General features: G+C 48.2%; 1 protein-coding gene across 2 annotated transcripts in view; it reads right to left on the bottom strand.

Annotated features, from left to right (window-relative positions):
* uex (metal transporter uex) overlaps window positions 1–20989 on the bottom strand; it is a 674542-nt gene that overhangs the window by 17707 nt on the left and 635846 nt on the right. The window contains exon 16 of one of the 2 annotated variants that reach the window (XR_006772789.2): window positions 440–514. The exons of the other annotated variant lie outside the window; for it this stretch is intronic. The gene's annotated coding sequence lies outside the window, so the exon portion shown is untranslated. The remainder of the gene's footprint in view (window positions 1–439; window positions 515–20989) is intronic. 2 annotated transcript variants of the gene reach the window in all.

Genomic DNA, 20989 nt, shown 5'->3' with positions numbered 1-20989 from the left:
TTAGGGTAAATGGAACATTAAAAGCCATAGTATCCACCAATCTATAATATTGATGAGAATACTAAAGTACTTTTATTTAAGCGAATCAAATACTATACAAGCAGCTGCTCAACGAGCCACAAGCACCTATACACGCAGCAATAAGACTAAAATACAGAATACTAGGTCTCTGGCAACGTTAATGAAGATTAAAATAATTTAAAAATAAAAATAAAACACAGTTAATCCCACTTATCATGTGGAGTGTATTGACTAATCTGTTAATAAATATTATTGATAGAATTAAGTAAATCAAAATATGCAGAACAATCTACTGCTGTATTTGACACAGTTAATCAATCTAAGTATGGCTGAATAAAGCAGGAGCAAAGCACTGTAAACACACATCATACACAAACATTGTTTACTCGAGCAAAAGAACAATATTTTTGGAACCAACCACCATGTTTCCAAGACCTTACGATACATTATAACTCTAGGGGTCAGCAAGCAGCTAACTAGCTACTGGCGGTAACTGAAAAAACAAGATATACATGTCAACAAAAGGCAATAATTACAGCACAAACACCATATAAAATTGGTTTTAAATATTTATCAAATTATTAATTAAAAGTACTGTATGAACAAAATTTGAGGAGAAACCAAGCTCAACACAATGCATATTAATAGCAATAATAAAATGTTAAATAATGGACTAAACCAAAATTTGTATTTGTTAAACCTTAAAAAAATGTTGAAGAAACATCCCTTCTGATGATATATCCTCAAATTTTTGTCCTTGTTATTTATTTGCCAATACTGAAAATTTTTGTTTTATAATGAAGCTTTAATTTAATTGCTTATTTATTGCATAATCAAATACTGTATAAAAGACAAAGGTTTTATTACAGTATAATAAGTTTTATAGGTCTCTCTCTCTCTTTACATTTTTGTGTGTATAGAAAACATTCATGATGTCTATCACTAAGAATTCCACCAAAGAAAGGAGGACAGTTGCAGTCTTCTGATAAACAATGTGAGCAAACTCAACATTATAAAAGAGGCAGACCTTGGCCGCGTAGCTGACACCTCTCCTCGGAGAAGTGAATGTTGTTTCTGAGTTGAGAACTGGCTGTTCCATTTTATATTCAGCATAGGATCACAAAAATGAGAACTGGACACCAACTCAATAAAGTTGTCAAACTGGTAAGGTTTCAGAAGAACGGTAGCATTGACATAACTAGATTCTCTACAAAAATTGCCAAAGAACAATTTACTTCAATAAGATAAAAACCCCATGGTCAAACTTTCATCAAGTATTGCACTGGCATAAGGAAGCATACTCCTTAACAGAACATTTTACTCCTACGATAACCAAACTCCAAAGCAAGCAACTGTCAAAAGTCCTTTTTGCAATATAGGATAGAGGGAACTTAGTATGAACTACAGTATGATAATCTTTAATATAGATTACTGTAACCACTCGATTATCCGGGATTCGAACATCCGGAAAATGCCCTTATACTGCCAAAATCACAACTGGATAAAGTTCTCAATATCTGGCCAAAATGGCCATGAGAGCCGGAAAAAAGCTGGTTTAGCCGGATAAAAAATCGGAGCCGGTTAACTTGCTGCCAATGTTACACTATACAGGCAGTCAGCTGGATAATCATTTAATTGTCCAGATATGAAAGCCATGGGACGGGCCGTACCGTATTAATCGGGTCTGGCTGTGGCTGGCTGGCTCAAGGCACATGGTGGAGGAGGGGGATGGGGGTAGGTGGCGTCGGGAGGGTGGGAGGGGAGTGTTGGGAGGGACCACCTGGGTATAAGAATTACCATTAATTTTAGAACAATTCATCATAGCCAAAAACAAAAGAAATACTAGTAATTATGTAATAACAAATATATAAGTTTCCTAAAAACAATGTGCACAGGCTGAAGTTTCCTTAAAAAATATTCTGAGTTTTTCCTCCTGGCAGCCTACGTAACGTGCTATAGCTGCCCTAAGTGGACCCGTCCAACATTGGTCAACCCATGTGCTCTCGTCTCTTGTGTTATACCACAGTGTCACGTCATTAGTGAAATATTTTTTTAAATAAGTTTATATTTTCATAGTAACTTTGAACATTTTTGGCCAAGACTATGTCAGGAAGCAGCATCAATTGTTCTGGAGGTGTTAAGAGGAAGAAGTTTGTCCTAATAATAAAAGACAAGTTACGTGTTATACACCTCAACCAGTGCGGCGTCACAGTGCTGCACCATTAGTGAAATATTTTTTTTACACAAGTTTTTTATTTTCATAGTAACTTTGTACATTTTTGGCCAAGACTATGTCTGGTACCAGCATCAATCGTTCTGGAGGTGTTAAGAGGAAGAAGTTTGTCCTAACAATTAAAGACAAGTTACATGTTATACACCTCAACCAGTGAGCTGTCACAGGCAAGCCAAATGTCTTCAACAAGTGAGGCACAAGTAAGCGCCTTCAACAAGTGAGGGCTCACAGGCCACCCAAATGCCTTCAACCAGTGAGGTTTCAACAGCTGGCAGTAAAAACTAACTTTGCTTAATGAACTGTTGTTACGAATCTTACTAGGATTCTAACATTACTCTTGATGCTTATATACTTTATTGTCTTGTTCTATAATTAGTATAGTATCCAGCTGTATGATTATAGACTATTGTATGTTATATAGTACATAAAATACTATATGATAAATACTATACTTAAAATACTAATATAAAATATGTACCAGTACTTAAAATAACTCTTTCAGTGCCTGTGCCTAACCTAACTTAATCTAACTTTGTCTAAGGTGCTGTCTCTGCCTTACCATTTACCTAATGTTCTCTCATTCATATAATTTCCTAAATAATCCATCAAGTCTCCATGCACTTATGCAAGCATCTACCTCAGTTTCATTGTAAAATTTTACTCTTAAATCTAATCTTACCCTATTCCATTTATATTTTAAATTTATTTGTATTGTTCTATGTCATTTATTGAAATCAATTATTGATCTCATTTTAGTTCTTTTAATTAAGTTCATACTAATTATAGGTTAAAACTAAGCTAAATAAAATTTATTATCTTTAAGATTATTTTACTTTACAATTATCATTTGTCAAATTTGTTTATATATTCATCTTGACAGTCTCTACTGATTTATGTTCTCTCCACCAAACTTGTGTATCCTCCATGGCTATCTTGTGTATCCTCCATGGCTATCTTGTGTATCCTCCATGGCTATCTTGTGTATCCTCCATGGCTATCTTGTGTATCCTCCATGGCTATCTTGTGTATCCTCCATGGCTATCTTGTGTATCCTCCATGGCTATCTTGTGTATCCTCCATGGCTATCTTGTGTATCCTCCATGGCTATCTTGTGTATCCTCCATGGCTATCTTGTGTATCCTCCATGGCTATCTTGTGTATCCTCCATGGCTATCTTGTGTATCCTCCATGGCTATCTTGTGTATCCTCCATGGCTATCTTGTGTATCCTCCATGGCTATCTTGTGTATCCTCCATGGCTATCTTGTGTATCCTCCATGGCTATCTTGTGTATCCTCCATGGCTATCTTGTGTATCCTCCATGGCTATCTTGTGTATCCTCCATGGCTATCTTGTGTATCCTCCATGGCTATCTTGTGTATCCTCCATGGCTATCTTGTGTATCCTCCATGGCTATCTTGTGTATCCTCCATGGCTATCTTGTGTATCCTCCATGGCTATCTTGTGTATCCTCCATGGCTATCTTGTGTATCCTCCATGGCTATCTTGTGTATCCTCCATGGCTATCTTGTGTATCCTCCATGGCTATCTTGTGTATCCTCCATGGCTATCTTGTGTATCCTCCATGGCTATCTTGTGTATCCTCCATGGCTATCTTGTGTATCCTCCATGGCTATCTTGTGTATCCTCCATGGCTATCTTGTGTATCCTCCATGGCTATCTTGTGTATCCTCCATGGCTATCTTGTGTATCCTCCATGGCTATCTTGTGTATCCTCCATGGCTATCTTGTGTATCCTCCATGGCTATCTTGTGTATCCTCCATGGCTATCTTGTGTATCCTCCATGGCTATCTTGTGTATCCTCCATGGCTATCTTGTGTATCCTCCATGGCTATCTTGTGTATCCTCCATGGCTATCTTGTGTATCCTCCATGGCTATCTTGTGTATCCTCCATGGCTATCTTGTGTATCCTCCATGGCTATCTTGTGTATCCTCCATGGCTATCTTGTGTATCCTCCATGGCTATCTTGTGACCTTTATTCTACCTCTAATGGTTTCAATTCTCTTGTTTACTTGCATTTATTGTTGTGTTTTGCCATAATTATTCTCTAATTTAGCAGACTCAATACTTTGTAAGCACTTATTGTATTGTTATATTATTATATTGTTGTGTTTTGCTATAATTGCTTTCTATTTTACAACAGATTTAGTTTTCATCTGTTCCTGTAATTGCTTATCTTATTGTATCGTGACATTCTTATCTATATGCTTACTGATATTGATCCTGATCAAAATCTTCTGTCCCATATCCACACTCATCAGCACATTGATCATCATTATTGCAGGTATTACACAGCAAATCTTGCAAAAAACAAACTCCTAAATAGCACCTGCTTATCAGTTTACAATCAAAATGTTAGGTCACTTGGCAAACATTTTGATGATATAAATGCACTACTTACAGCACTAGGTACTAAATTATCTTTCATCATTTTAACAGAAACTTGGCTAAGTAATGACAATACCCAACTCTACAATTTAGCTGGTTATAAAGCCATTCATAACTGCAGGCCTAACAAAAAAGGTGGCAGTACAGCAATATATTACAAAGATACCTTCATTTGCAATAGTGTCATTAGTGATAGAGACGACTATTGTGAATATACCTTTGCCAAGTTCTCCAGTAAATCCCTTAAATCCTCCCTGATAATCGGTGCCATCTATAGATTTCCTAATACCAACATAGCTTTATTCTCTGACAATGTAAGGAATCTTATCATAAATAACAATCTCAACAAAAAACCAGCGTTGAATGTAATGAAACGCCATTTTCTTGGTGAGTCCCGGGGGGCTCCCCGGAGCTATCCCAGGCTGATATGCTAATGTCAGACTTTGGCATCAGTCATGTGTATGGAGTTCTTAGGCCTACCGGGGACCACGGCCAGAACCGGGCCCCCTCAGAGAGGCAAGGGGAGCAATGGCCTATAGAAGCCCCCGTGTAGTTGGAAGCATTCTATGTCTGCCATCGACCGGAACAGGCACCAAGAAAGGTAAGCGCCCCAAAACAAACCCTTATTCTGGTTAAAATTGCTACCTAAAACCGAACTAGTGGATAGAACTCCCCAACCGAAAACAAGCAAACTAGTGTGACGTCACACACTGCCGCGCCGCTGTCTGCGCAGCTCCCCCCTCCCCGGGAGGGGGTAGGGGGAGCCCCAGACCCCCCGCGCCGGCTACCCACACCTCAGTTCTTGAGGCTGGATGTCAAAAACGCGAAAAACCGCCGACCGGAGGGAGGGAGGGATGCCGGGGAGCCTCCGGGACTCACCCAGAAAATGGCGTTTCATTACATTCAACGCTGGTTTTCTGGGGGGAGCCCCGTCGGCACCCCGGAGCTAACTACCCACAGACAGAAAAAGAGGGACTTACCCGGGAGGCGGTCGTCGCTCACCCCTCAACTCAAAGCCGAGACAACTGGCTGCAACCGCCGACCCAAAGCAACACAGGCCCGACGAGGCCCAGGGACATTCACAAGGTAACGAGCAGCCAGGACCCTGTTCGACCGCCAAAATCCCCGCGCCCGAATATCAGACCAAGACATATTCCCAAAGACGGCAGCAAGAGCCGCGAACTTACGAACGTCATGGGCACGGGGATAGACCGCAGGCTGGCTGGACCTAATAACCCTGCGGACGACCTGAGAGACCCGAACCCGCGAACAGGGAAGAAGGGAAACCGGATCAACCCACAGCGCGTCCCCGGACACAGAAGCTGTGGCGCGCAAATAACGGCGAAGCGCCGCAACCGGACACAAAACATGATGCACCCCCGGCCTGACCAACCAAGCATCAACCACCCATGGACCCCTCCGGAACGCAGCAGTCTCATTCTTTGCCAGAAAAGAAGGAGACGGCTGCAAACGAACAAAACTATCACCACGACCAAAAGAGCAGAAACCCCTGCGCCGGAGGAGAGCATGAAGCTCCCCTACCCGACCCCCAGAGGCCAAAGCCAACAAGAAAAGTGCCTTGGAAAAACAATCCTGGACCGAAGGGGCCACAACAAAACGAGGAGATGAAAGGAAAGCGAGCACTCTGTCCAAAGACCAGGACGGCTCAGGCGACGCATGAGCAGGCCGGAGGTGAAACAATGCACGAGACAGCTTGCGAAACGGCGCAGACGTAACATCGATACCGAAAGCAAGCTGAAGCGGCTCCGCCAGCGCCGCACGATACGAAGCGACAGTGTTAGGCATAAGATGACGGTCCTGAAACAACCACGAGAGGAAGGACAAAACCACCCGAACAGACAAAGAGCTAACACGACGAAGACGCAAAAAGAAACGGAAGGACCGCCAGGAAACTTCATACTGCCGCCGAGAAGAAGCCCTCAGGTGGGACACCAACAAGGAGGCCACCTGATCACCATAGAGATGATGATAGACTCGAGTCAAAAAAACCATACGCGAAGACTCGAGGAGAAGATCGAACCAGCTACGTGACGCACCGGCCCGATCTGCAGAAAGAGGCGGAGCCGCGGGAAAACCCTCGGGTTCGGACACCGAGCAACCAGCGCCTGAAACCAAGGCTGGGCCGGCCACCAAGGGGCCAGAAGGACAACTCTCCCCCGGTAAGTCTCTAAGCGAGTCAGGACCTGGAGCAACAGCCGAACCGGGGGAAAGAGGTACAGGAACCCCCACCTCGACCAGTCGAGCCGAAAGGCATCGACCCCGACGGCCTCGCAATCGGGGAAGGGCGCCGCATAAACGGGAAGACGCCGCGACCACGCCGACGCGAAGAGGTCCACTTCGGGGCGCCCGAACGTCTGGCAAAGCCAACGGAAGGACTCGTCGTCGACCGTCCACTCCGTGGAGAGGGGAACGAAGCGAGACAGGGCGTCGGCCAAGACGTTGGACACGCCCCGTACGTGAACCGCCAGGAGAGCCAAACCCCGAGAACTCAGCAGACGAGTCACCCGAAGCGACCAACCCCAAAGAGACAAGGACCGCATCGAACCCCCGCGGTTCAGGCAATGAACCACCGGAGAGCAGTCCGAATGGAGCCGAATCGTCGATCTGCGGGCCACCCGAATCCTCCCCAGAGCAAACCACACTGCCGCGAACTCCCGCACCGTACTGTGAGCTCGACGGAAGGACGGATCCCAACGCCCCTGGCCGGCCTGGTGAGCACTGGTCACAAAACCCCAGCCGAGAGACGACGCATCCGGGTACACATCGAGCGAGGGCTCGGGTAGGCGCCAAGGCACTGAACCCCGAAAAACCCGAAGAGGAAGCCGGTGACGCAGCAACCGACGCAAGTCCCCCGGGGGTCGAACTCTGCGATCGCGAGAGAGGCGGAAGGGGGAACCCTGAAGGAACCAGAACAGCCGTCGAAGCCAAACCCGACCCGGCGGGTAGACCACCATCGCGAAGTTCAGGCTCCCGCACAGCCCCTCGAGCAACCGCCGGGTGACCCGAGGGCCCTCCAGAAACAGACGAAGGCGGGACCGCAGCCGCAGGAGAGACTCCGGAGGGAGAGACAAGGAGGCGGTTCGAGAGTCCCACACGAGACCCAGCCAAGTCCGAACCTGAGAGGGAACCAGATGGGACTTCCTCCAGTTCACCAAGAACCCGAACCCGGCGAGCTGGGAAAGAACCAAATCCCTGGCTAGCAAGCAAGCTGACTGGCTGGGAGCCCAAACCAGCCAGTCGTCGAGGTAGGCCAACACCCGAACACCTAGGAGACGCAAACGAGCCACCACAACCCGTGTAAGGCGTGTGAACACGCGAGGTGCCAGGTTCAACCCGAACGGGAGACAACGAAAGCGGTAACTCAGACGCCCCACCACAAAACCGAGCCAGTCCCTGAACCGCGGATGAATCGGGACATGCCAATAAGCGTCCCGGAGGTCCAGGGACACCATCCAAGCTCCCGGCTCCAAGAGGAGCCGAACCTGAGACAGCGTAGTCATCCGAAAGGAGGGGCAATGAACCCAGGGGTTCAGACGGGACAAGTCCAGAATGAACCGCAGGTCCGCGCAGTCCCGTTTCGGAACCGGAAACAGACGGGAAACCCATCTGAGGGACGATGTCGTTTCGATGACGCCCAAGCGTACCCACTCCAAGACGACTCGACAGAGCGCAGGGGAAGAAGCCTGCCCTGCCAGCCCCGACCCCCCAAAGGGGGAAGGGGCCACCCAACGCCACCGCAGGCCGCGAGACACGACCCGAAAGGCCCACGAATCGTGGGACCAGGCGCGGGCGAACAGCGCAAGCCGCCCCCCCATCGCTCCGTCAAGGGGGCAAACCGCGAAAGGGCCGGCGACCCTTACGAGACCCAGAACCCCGCACAGCGCGAACACCGCGCTGACCAGACGAGGGAGGGTCCGCAGGAGGAGCCAACCCCAAACCTGACACCAGAGGCCTACCACGACGAGAGGAACCCCGAGCCCTGGCACGACCTTTCCGGGAAGACCCACCCCGGGACCCCCGGAAAACCAACAAGTCCGGCATCGGACGACAAGCCGCCGACGCAGCCTGAATAAACTGCGCCACGGCCGACTCCCCAAACAGGAGAGGACAAAAAGGTGAAGAACGCCTAAGAGCCAGAGCCCAAGCAGATTCCACGGAGGAACCCAGCACCGCCTGCCGACACGCGAGACGGGAAGCATAGAACAGGGAAACAGCATCCCGCAAAATCGGCGTGAACAGCTTCAACAAGGCAGCCGACGAACGCGCAGCCGAGGACAAGGTGCCGGACCTCGGGACGGACCCAAGCGTCCCCACATCCTCCACGAGCCAATCCGAAGACAGCTCCAAGGAGGGAAAAGAACCGCAAGGCCGAACACAAAAGGCCCCGAGCGCGCAAGTCCTCCGCCACGAGCGCCGCCGAAAGGGAGGGAACCTGCACATGGAGCTGAATAACGCCCACATCGCGGGGAAGGGCAGGGGCAAACAAGCACTCATTCAGGTACTCAAGTTCACCCCCCCAGGAAAACCTGAAGCACCGTGGAAGCTTCCCGCCACTCCAGCGTGCGGGAACGACAGAAGGAATGCCAGGAATCCAGACCAAACAAGGGGCAGTCTGCTAGCCAGGACGACTCCGGAACCTCGTAACGGAGCCAGAAAGGGAACGAAGTCCCAAACCTGAACGTGGACGGATCCATTTCCGAGGCATAATCCGGGTCACGCAGGAGGTAAGCCGCAAAGGCCGCTCGCACCACACCAGGTTGGATGCGATAAGCCGAAAACCTCCGGAAGGACGGAACCGACGTACCCGGGGGAACACGGAACCGAACCCGGGGAGGGGCCGACACCAAATCCAACTCGTACGCAGAGGGGGGGAAAGAAAACCCCACTCCTTGTAACAATAAGCCCCGCTCAGTGGGAAGAAAAACCCAGGCGGGGTACAGCGGGGCCCAAGGCCCCCAAGTCAGCCCCTCCCCAGCCTCGAGGTCCGTCACCACAGGACCCGAGGCCGTGTCCTCTCCCCAAGCCCCGACCCCACAAGACAAGGACGGAGCAGCCGAAAAAGCTGGAGGAAGGGGGGCCCACTGGTCAGACCCTGAAGCTTCGGCCGGGTGACAAGACTCGAATGCCTCTGCCGCCCCCCCGGAAGGGGCAACCCCGAAGCTGCCCGAGTCTCGAGATCAAGTAACCCCTGCTCCGACCCCGAAACCCTCAGACGCTTCGGGGCCGGAAGCAGGGGCGGGGGACCAGAACGAACAGAAGGGGAAGGACGAGGAGGTGCGGACTGAACCAGGATCGAAGCGACCCCCACCCCCAAGTCCGGGTCTCGAAAAGCAAAGCGGGGCAGCCCCGGGGCATCCGGGGAAGCAACCAACCGAGCGCGTTGCAACAGACGAAACCTAGACTGCAACGCACGTGCCGCCTGTACCCGAATAGAATCATCAGAGGATTGGGTAAATTGAGTCACAAGCAAGCAGCAACACTCACAGGACTCAGGGTCGAAAGTATCACCGACCCAACAGGCAGCGTGGCAGAGGCAAAAACAATGAGGGTCACCCTGAGACAAGGGGACCGAGCAACCCTCAAACTCGCACACAGCGAGTGGGGACTCCGGGGTCACATCCATCGGACCCACGCGCTCCCTAGGGGATTCCCAAGGTCCTGAGCGTTTACTTTAAGAGGACTCGCGCTCAGGTAGTCCCAGGCAGGGTGCTGCAAACCGGCGCCCAAAACTACCAAGCAAACTTCTAAAGCTGAACCCCAGGGACGTGTACACTCACGGGGACCTAGCAGTGGGCGCCACCGAGGAGAACAGTGGAAGGGCAAAAACAAACTGAATAAAATGACAGAACCCCCCACCAGGCAAAAACAAAAAGAAAAACAAAACCCCGCAAGAGGACAGCGAACCCCAAGGAACAGAGCCGGCCGCGATGTCGGGAAATACAAGCTGAGCAGCACCCTGCGCCCCTACCAGTGCAAACTGCCCCTTACCTGCCGGTAACAAGGGAGAACAGAACACCCAAGAGCCCAACAGGCGGCCGAAAAACCGAAAGGTAAAACAGACCAGCAGAGGCAGACCCCGAGGAGCCTGTGGAAGGTGGCCCCAAGCCCCAAGGGCAGTACTTACAGGGCACCTAGAGAAGGCAGCCCTAGGCGCATGCAGCCCGAGTACTGAAGATAACTCCTGGCTCTCGCACCCACAAAACTAACACCACACACAAAGCACAGTGCAGTAGCGACACCAGAGCCAGAGCACACGACCATCGCCTATAGCATCAGCCTCAAGAACTGAGGTGTGGGTAGCCGGCGTGGGGGGTCTGGGGCTCCCCCTTCCCCCTCCCGGGGAGGGGGGAGCTGCGCAGACAGCGGCGCGGCGGTGTGTGATGTCACACTAGTTTGCTTGTTTTCGGTTGGGGAATTCTATCCACTAGTTCGGTTTTTGGTAGCAATTTTAACCAGAATAGGTGTTTGTTTTGAGGCGCTTACCTTTCTGGGTGCCTGTTCCGGTCTATGGCAGACATAGAATGCTTCCAACTACACGGGGGCTTCTATAGGCCATTGCTCCCCTTGCCTCTCTGAGGGGGCCCGGTTCTGGCAGTGGTCCCCGGTAGGCCTAAGAACTCCATACACATGACTGATGCCAAAGTCTGACATTAGCATATCAGCCTGGGATAGCTCCGGGGAGCCGACGGGGCTCCCCCCAGAAAGTACCATTATCCGGAACACGCGAATATCTGGCTGGGGGTCCTTCCCATATAGTCCAGATAATCGAGTGGAGACAGTATATATTAATCGACGCAGCACCAACACAAGGTCCCCGGTGGACGAACCCAACGATCGTGAGAGAGGCGGTAGGGGAGTCCCCGAATTAACCAAAACAGACGCTGAAGCCAAACCATTCCCAGAGGGTAGACCAGCACAGTGAAGTTCTAACTCCCACATAACTGCTTGAGCAACCGCTGAGTGACCCGGGACCCCCTCAGAAACAGCCGAAGGCGGGACCGCAGCTAAAGCAACGCCTTTGGAGGGAGAGACAAAGAAGCGGTTCAAGAGTCCTCGACAAGACCCAGCCAGGTCCAAACCCAGGACATAACCAGATGGAACCTCCTCAGTTCACCAGGAACTCGAACACAGTGATCTGGAAAGAACCACACCTCTGGTGAGCAGACAAGAGGGCTGACTGAGAGCCCACACCAGCATGTCATTGAGGTAGGCCAGAAACCGGAACTCGAGCAGATGCAAACAGGTCACCAAGACCCAGTAAAGATGTGTAAATACACGAAGTGCCAATTACAAACTAGGGAAGGCAATAAAAGTGGCAAACCTGAAGCCCCACCACCAACTGTGCCAGTCCCAGAACTCTGGAGAGGAACGTGCCAAGAAGTGACCCGGAGGCCCAGGGACACCATCCAGGCACCCAGCCCCAACTGAAACCAGAGACAACAGTCTTCCGAAGAGGGCTAAGAATCCAGGGCGCAGAATGAACAAGTCCAGAAGAACCGCAGAACCACAAGGTCCGGTGTCTTCATTAGAACAAGCGGGAACCTCGGAAGGATGGGCCGGATCGACCACGTCCAAGCGCACCCATACTAAGATGACATGACTAAGCGCAGGGGGAAGAAGCCCACCCCACCAGCCCTGAAGCCCCCAAAGAAGTAGGAGCCGCTTGATGCCACCAGAGGCCGGAAACAACCAAAAGCACTCACAAACTGCGGGACCAAGCACGAGCCAACAGAGCAAGTGGCCCCTCGCAAAGTGCCATGTCAACAGTGAAGGGATCGGAGCCCCTTCCAAAATAAAATGAATGTATGTATATATATGTATGTACAGTGGCACCTCGACATATGATTGGCCCTACTTATGATAATTTCGAGTTACGATGTAAATTTTATCGAAAAATGCAACTCGACATCCGATGGTGTCGTCAACTTCCGATATTTGTTGGTACACGTTCGGGTCGACCGAGCGCGTGGTTCCCAGTCACACGGCCGACCTGCCTCAGTTTACTTCAGCTGCTCGCTTAGTGACGATCGCGCCTATAAGAAATTCTGCTTTTGTGGTGATTTTTTTTGCATTTTGAATATTAAATTAATTATTATATATCATGCCATGAGTCCCAGGAAAGTCAGTGGTAAGGCTCAACATATGAAAACCTATGTAAGGATGATCATAGAGCAGAAACAAGAGTACAAAAATGTCTCTTCCTCAACAATTAAGAAAATGTGTGCAGCATGGGAAGAATTGCAAACCTTTGCTGAAACGGCTCACCCAAATCAAGCTGCAGTAGGTCGTTGCCTTAACCTATTCAATGACACTGTGATGCATCATTACAGACAAATGTTAAAATGAAGGGAAAAACCAAATGCCTCTTGACAAATTTGTAGTAAGAAACAAGCACTGAACCACAACCAGGTCCTAGTGGTATTCAGGTAAAACGTAGGAGAGAGAAAACATCCCTGCCTGATGTGATAATGGAAGGGGACTCCCCTTCCAAACAGTCGAACAACTCTCTTCCTCCCCCCTCATCACCATCTTCCATACGCCATCAAGAGCCCTCCATAAAGGTAAGAGACACTTTGATACTGTATTGTAGTTAGAAAAAAACATTGTATTCAGTATAAAATGTAGTTGTATGTTAATACTTTGGAGGGTGGGGAACGGATTAATTCAATTCCCTTTATTTCTTATGGGAAAAATCGCTTCAACTTATGATACATCTCTGGGAACGGATTAGCATCGTAAGTCGAGGCCCCATTGTATATATATGTATGTATGTATATATATGTGTGTGTGTGTGTGTGTGTGTGGGGGGGGGGGGGGGGAAGTCGATTGACAGTTGAGAGGCGGGCCGAAAGAGCAAAGCTCAACCCCCGCAAACACAACTAGGTGAATACACAGATGAAAATATGAACCTGGACTGGAGCTGGAGGAGTCAGGAGTCACACTACAGCAAGCTCCTGGAAATATCATATTACCTAAGTATTGAGAGCAGGTTGAGGGCTACAGTGGTGTCCCAGGTTACATAAAAGTTCAGGGAAGTGTAAAAGCAAATAAAATACAATAAACAAGTAAAGGTGAGGGAAAACAGCCGAGTTGGAAAAGTTTGTTTTGGTTCTAGAACAAAAACAAATATGGCCGCCACTACCACCACTGGGAATGTACACACACCAACAGATGATTGTTTCAAAGGATTCTCACCACAAGATAAAAGGAAAGGTGTTGTTCTTGGCAGGCTTGAGATAATTGATGATATTGTAGCGAGTAAACTTGTACTCGCGCCATTATCTCATCATCTTAATGGCATAACTAATTACACAAGCTATAATTCTATCCCTATTTACAGGTAACGGTTTTTCCACCCTCCTATCTTACAGTGAGGTGTAGTAACCGTATATAAGCCAGCGATTTAAGAATAGCAAACCAGTACAATTCCCACAATCAACAATGTAGCACTCGGCGTGTACAGTTTTAATCGACCCAAGGCGCTACAGCTTCGACACAGAGCAGACAGCAGACTACGACCGCATCCAGCTACAACACTCTCGCTCCCCGAGTTCAGACACTTGCAATTCCCAATCGAGCCACCACGCTCTCCCGCATAGAGCTCCACGACTCCGGCCTCACTCAGCTCTCTGCTCTGCTCCAGGCTTCGTCTCAACGTCAACGACACTGCTGTATCCAGGACTACTAAATAAATATGAAACACTAAACACTGTGTATCTAATCAACCCAACAACGTAACATAATCATACATTACAATATGCAAAAAAAGTATGAAGAAAAAGTGCTTAAACTAGAAGAGGACAATGGAGCTCTTAGGAGTGAGCTTTGCACTCTGAAAGGGAGTATTCTTCAGCAAGGTAAGATTATTACTGCATTAACAGACATGGTAACAAATCAGGAGCAGCAAATCAAAGAATTAGTGAAAGAACATGAGGTGTGGAAAGTGAAGTGTGGTGACTTTGAAAGTAATAAACAAGAAAATAGACTCATATGGTGAACAACAACAAGGGAGCCTGAGAGCTAACAGAGTTAGGCAAGGATCTCCAACTGGAAACTTCACTGACAACTCACATAGAGGAGGTTAATAAAGAACTAGAAAAGTATAAAGAAGAAATAAAAGAGACATATGCCCAAGTTGTAAAAGAGAGAGAGACAATCAAGGAAGTGTGTTTGGAAGTCAAAACCAGAAATGACAAACAAGAAGCAGATCTTAGGCAAGCAATTAGGAAAGAACTGGTAACCAACATTAACCCCTTAACTGCGTTGCCTCCAAATGTGACACCCCCGCAGTGCGCAGGAAATAAATTCTCTGGAAAAAATTCTTTTTTCTTTTTAAAGTGTCAAAAACCCTTCCCTCATTATGGGTATGTAAAAAAAAAAGTCGAAATTGTACTTACTTTGGCTGCTATGGGGTCCGGAAGTTGGGGCGTTACGTCATCATTCCCCGTGTGCCCGTGCCGTAAGCTCTTGGGGGCGGTGAGGCGCTCGGGGCGGGGCGCGAGAGTTGCCGCGAATATATTTTTGTTCATTTTTTGCGCACCTTTCCAAATACATTTTCATTGTTTTTATGTGCCAATCCAATGTATAATGAACACGTACACTATAATATCGCAGTACAACATCCGTACTGTCCGTAGACACTGTGTTACGTGCATGAAACTTGTGTACACATATTTACTATGTATCATGCTAATTTGTGTATATATACAATCTATTTACACACTATACACTGTCACACACTATATACATTCACCATCAACACATTCAGAACACCGCGTAACAGCTGCTTCGTATGGGGCAATAGCAACTGCCTCGTATGGGCCAATATCAGCTGCCTCGTATGGGCCAATAGCAGCTGCCTCGTATGGGCCAACAGTAGCTGCCTCGTATGGGCCAACAGCAGCTGCCTCGTATGGGCCAACAGCAGCTGCCTCGTATGGGCCAACAGCAGCTGCCTCGTATGGGCCAACAGCAGCTGCCTCGTATGGGCCAACAGCAGCTGCCTCGTATGGGCCAATAGCAGCTGCCTCGTATGGGCCAATAGCAGCTGCCTCGTATGGGCCAATAGCAGCTGCCTCGTATGGGCCAATAGGAGCATTTGGCCATGAACACATTCAGAACACCTCGAGTGAGAGCAGCCACACCCAGCCAGTCTCCCTCACTCCAACATCTTACTCGCCAACATTGCTCCTCCCACCATATTGTTATAGTTCTTATTACACATGTTCTATATACCTATCTACATGTTTTATTTACCAGAACTATGCAAGTAAGCCGGTATTGTGTCCAAACAGTACAGTGGCCACCATACACTGCATGAAAAATCACACAGCAGACGACGCTACGATTACGTCACCTCCCTCACCAAAATAGCTCCTCTCAACATTCTCCTGTTGCTGTTCTTACACTATATACACACACTATATATACCCATGTACATATGTGTTGTCCATAGCGAACCACTAAGCTAGTATGGTGAGCAAAACAAGAGTGGCAGCCACACACACACAATGAGGCTACCTCAATTCTCGCCCTCCCTCCCTCATCAAAATTCCTCCTTCCACAATACTACGCACAACGCTAATTATAACCACAATCCTGCTATTATCACAATCCTGGTCACTAATTCCTGTAAATGAATAACTGACTACACGTTTATTTTGAAAAGGAACCTAAGAAATCATTTGAAGATAACTAAATGAATGAAATAATGCTGTGGTGCTGTGGCTAGCGCTGTGAACATCGTGAACAGCATTGAATCACTGATATTTGAACATTGTACCCAGTCATTATCACACTCAGGCTCTAATATAACACTATCATAGCTAAATAATACAAGTTATATATATATTTTGACATTATTAGGCGATGCTGTGGTCACATGCTGAACAGCAGTGCTGTGCGCTCATGCTGTGAGCGCCAGCCTTGGTTGCTCACACACTTCTGAGGCTCCCACACCCGGGAATGTGGATCACGATTTTTTTTAAAGATGGCGTCTGTTTACAAGAGCCCTGAGGAAGCTGATGTGAACCCCATGTAGCCGCGGGAGTTTTGAATGGAACGTGAAAAATACAAATACCCGGAGGCGCGTTGCGCAAACCAGACGTGAGCCTGCAGGCGCGTTGCGCAGTTTAAGGGTTAAATAAATAATAAATGTTTATTTAGGTATTTTATTGTCTACATAAATGTAGACAAAGATGTCTAAGAAGATAAATGATGTCAAAGAATATAAAAACGAAGTATACTTAATAAATTCCCTGTAACCTACCTTAACCCTGTATTGTCAACCCAAGGGCCCAGACCCAAAACAGACAAAAAGAGAAACCCGGTGTAAAATCAACATCCAAACGTTCCCAGAGGAACAGGAAACGGGCAGAAAACCCCAGAAAAGCAAAGAAACGACAACAGGAGAATAAAACCCCTGAAAAAAGGTGAAAACTCACCCAAGAAGCTCGCTCGCACACCCACACGCATGTAAACAAACCGCAACACCGCCCTGGTGGCCACGCCAGGAAACCGGCAGATGAAAATGGCCACCAGACAGAGGGCTGTGACCGATGCTAAAGATACAAACACACACCAGCAACAGTGGGAAGCAAGCAGACTGGATGGGCGAAAAACTCCACCCAAAAGCAGAAAACCCAGGCAGGGGCAAACCGCCTCAGAACTGCTAGCAGGCATCACCCACAGCCCCGGGAACCAGCAAAAGAGGCCCCGGGGCAGAGCCGTCCTCCAAGCCCTCCGCCCTTAAAGAAAAGCAGAAGTCCATGGGAAAGGCAGCAAGAAAGGGCCGCTGGTAAGACCCAGAAGCCTTGGCAGGAGGAACAGGCTCGAAAACCTCCGTCCCCCAACCCGAACAGGGCAGCCCCCGAAAACCGCCCGAGTCTCAGCCCCAACTAAACCCCGCCCCAACCCCGAAACCCGCAGATGGTCCAGAGCCGGGAACAGGGAGGGAAAGGGGCGAACAGCACCTAACCAAAACGGGGCGGCCTCGGGGCATTCGAGTGGGAAACCAACCTAGCATGTTGCAGCAACTTAACCTAGCTTGCAACATGGATGTCGCCTGTACTCTGAACAGTAATAACATCAGGAGAATACTGGAGAACAAGCAGAGAATCTCTCGCAAGACTTCGGGTCAAGGTGTCAGTGTCCCAACAGGCAGCATGACGGAGGTAAAAGTGGGGACTGTCACCCGGAGACAAGGGCACAGCAACCAACGATCCCATACAAGACGGGTTGGAACCCGGAAGACACTTTCAATGTCCCCCGAGGCCAGACGGGGGTTTCCAGGGCCCGTAGGCTGACTGCTACGGGAAGCCAGGGCAAGGTGTTGCTAACTGGTTAAGAAACCCAAACATAACAAGAGGGTAGAGGATAGCACTGAAAACCCCTGCGACGTGTACAATCACGGGGGCCTAGCAGAGGGCCGCCAAACACTACCAGTGGAACTATAGCCACACTAAGCAGACCCCCACCAGGCATGAAAATAAAAACAAAAGAAAACCCCCCACAAAAGTACACCGTCTCCAGAGGCAACAGGAACCGGTCGCTGCTTAGGTGGCAGGCTGTGCAACACCTTGATGCCCTAACCAGCACAATACCAATCCCTACCCAGGGCCAAACAAGGGTGGGCTGGCCCCAAGGGCGAGGCAAATGCCGAGCAGCAAGAACCTCTACGGGAATGGTTCCCAAATGCCCCAGGGAAGATAACCCTGTTACGCAAGGGCAGTACTCACACGGCGCTTAGGGAAGTCAACCACTAAGCATGCAGCCCCGGCACTGATGAGGTACTCCTGGCCAACCCACAACACAATACACGGCAGTGAACGCCACACAAGACAAACACCACCTAGGAAACTGAGGCCAGAGAAGCGTCTATCCCGGATGACATTAGCTTACGAACCGAAGCTTGGCAGCCGGCGCGGTAGGTCCGGGGCTCCCCCTTCCCCCTCTCGGGGCAGGGAGGGATGTGCGGGTGATCGGCGCGGCAGTAAAGTGTGATGTTTGCTTGTTTCCTTGTGATTGTAGGGAGTTCCTACCTCTCTGTTCAGTTTTTTGTTTTAATTTTTAACCATGTGGGGTTTGTTTTGTTATGCCTACCTTTCTGGGTGCCTAACCCTGGTCGATGGCAGATAAGGAAAACCCCAACCACAAAGGGATTTTCCAGGGCCATTGCTCCCTGAATCCTCTCTGAAGGGGCCAGGTTCTAGCACTGGTCCCTGGTAGGTCTGAACTCCTTAGCTAAGGTCCCGGTCTAATATAACATACATTAGCCCAATAAGCTCCAGGGAGCTGTAGGGGCTCCCCACAGAAAAGGGGCATTGACAGAGCCTTCGCCAGACGAGGTCAACTCCGCTCGAGCTGTCAGGCGGCAGTTGCCACAAATATATTATTACCTACTTATTTCAATGACTTCGATTGATTTTTTCTTAGTTTTTTTGCAGTAATATTATTCAATAGAGTGAATTGCAATATATTTATATAATAAAATGTGTGAACCATTGCTGTACTCAAAATTATGGTGTGCATATTAGTGATTCAATAACTATGTTCATAAAATAATAAGCAAATAGTTTTGCTGTTATTACACTATATATACAGGTTATATATAAGTATTTGCATGTTTTGCTCACCATAATGAACCACTAAGTTGGTATTGTGAGTCAAAATGCAACGAGGAGTGACCACCACACACCAGCCAGCCACTCGTTGCCACTCCCTCCCTCAACAACACCTCACTCGCCCTCATTCTCCTCCCACAATACTGTTTTTGCATTTATTCACTATACACAGATGTTATATGTAAGTATTTACATGTTTTGTTCGCCATAACTGTACATCTAAGCTTGTATGGTGAGTAAAGGTGCAAAGACGTAGCTACTCTGTTTATAGGTAATTCTGAATCGTTATTACCTTGTAGTAGTGGAAGTAGGCACATAGACCGTCCGGTTTTTTTTTCCAGGGACGGTCTACGTGCCCCCGGTGTCACGAGCCTTTTTTCTGGGGACGGTCTACGTGCCCCCAGTTTTACGAACTTTTTTCCGGGGACGGTCTACGCACCCCCGGTTTTACAAACTTTTTTTCCAGGGGATGGTCTACGTGCCGCCCGATTTCACAAACTTTTTTTCCGGGGACGGTCTACGAGGAGACGTTAGAGGCAATAAATATGCCAAAACTAGAAGACAGAAGAAAAAGAGGTGATATGATCACTACATACAAAATAGTAACAGGAATTGATAAAATTGATAGGGAAGATTTCCTGAGACCTGGAACTTTAAGAACAAGAGGTCATAAATTTAAACTAGCTAAACACAGATGCTGAAGAAATAAAAGAAAATTCACTTTCGCAAACAGAGTGGTAGATGGTTGGAACAAGTTAGGTGAGAAGGTGGTGGAGACCAAGACTGTCAATAGTTTCAAAGCGTTATATGACAAAGAGTGCTGGGAAGACGGGACACCACGAGCGTAGCTCTCATCCTGTAACTACACTTAGGTAATTACTCACACAGTCAGCTGGTGGCGGCCGCCCTCAAGGCCAGACGCACTAATATTTCTCCTCCAGCAATACTGTTTGTGGTGTTATTACGCTATACACACACATTATATATAAGTATCTACCTGTTTTATTTACCATACCTGAACAAATAAGCTGGTATGGTGGCCAAAGACCATAGTGGCCACCAGTAAATAACATGATAAGTCGTGCAGATGACGCACCTCCCTCACCAAAATGGTGGCTCCCAACATACTCCTATTGCTGTTTATACCCTCTATACACACGTTATATATAAGTATCTACATTTGTGTTCACCATAGCGAACCACTAAGCTGGTATGGTGAGTGCAGTCAGTAAAAGGTGGCCACACACAGTCAGAAGACAACGTCTTCTGACTGTGTCCCCACCCTCCCTCCCACAGCATTACTACTTCCTCCATGGAGCACAGCGCTAAATATCACCACAATCCTGCTATTATCAGAATCATGGCCAGTTTTATCACAGTCAGGGGTCTTCTGTAATATTATCATCGCTAAATAATAGCAGGAACATATTTATTATGGCATTTGTAGGCGATGCTGTGGTCACAAGCTGAACAGCGGTGCTGTGAGCTCGTGCTGCATGCGTCAGCCTTGGTGGCTTGCTCAATACTTAAGCTCTCACACCCAAGAATGTTGGCCTGGATTTTTTTTCTAGGTGGCATCTGGCAACTATCTGTCGTGGCTGCACTATAGCTGCCCCTATCCCAGACGGGGCATTTAAATTATAGCGCTAGACACGAAATCATATATATATATATACAGTGGA

The sequence above is a fragment of the Procambarus clarkii genome, chromosome 19, assembly GCF_040958095.1.
Source record: "Procambarus clarkii isolate CNS0578487 chromosome 19, FALCON_Pclarkii_2.0, whole genome shotgun sequence".
NCBI classification, from domain to species: Eukaryota; Metazoa; Arthropoda; class Malacostraca; order Decapoda; family Cambaridae; genus Procambarus; species Procambarus clarkii.
This window is presented reverse-complemented; position numbering and strand designations above follow the sequence as displayed.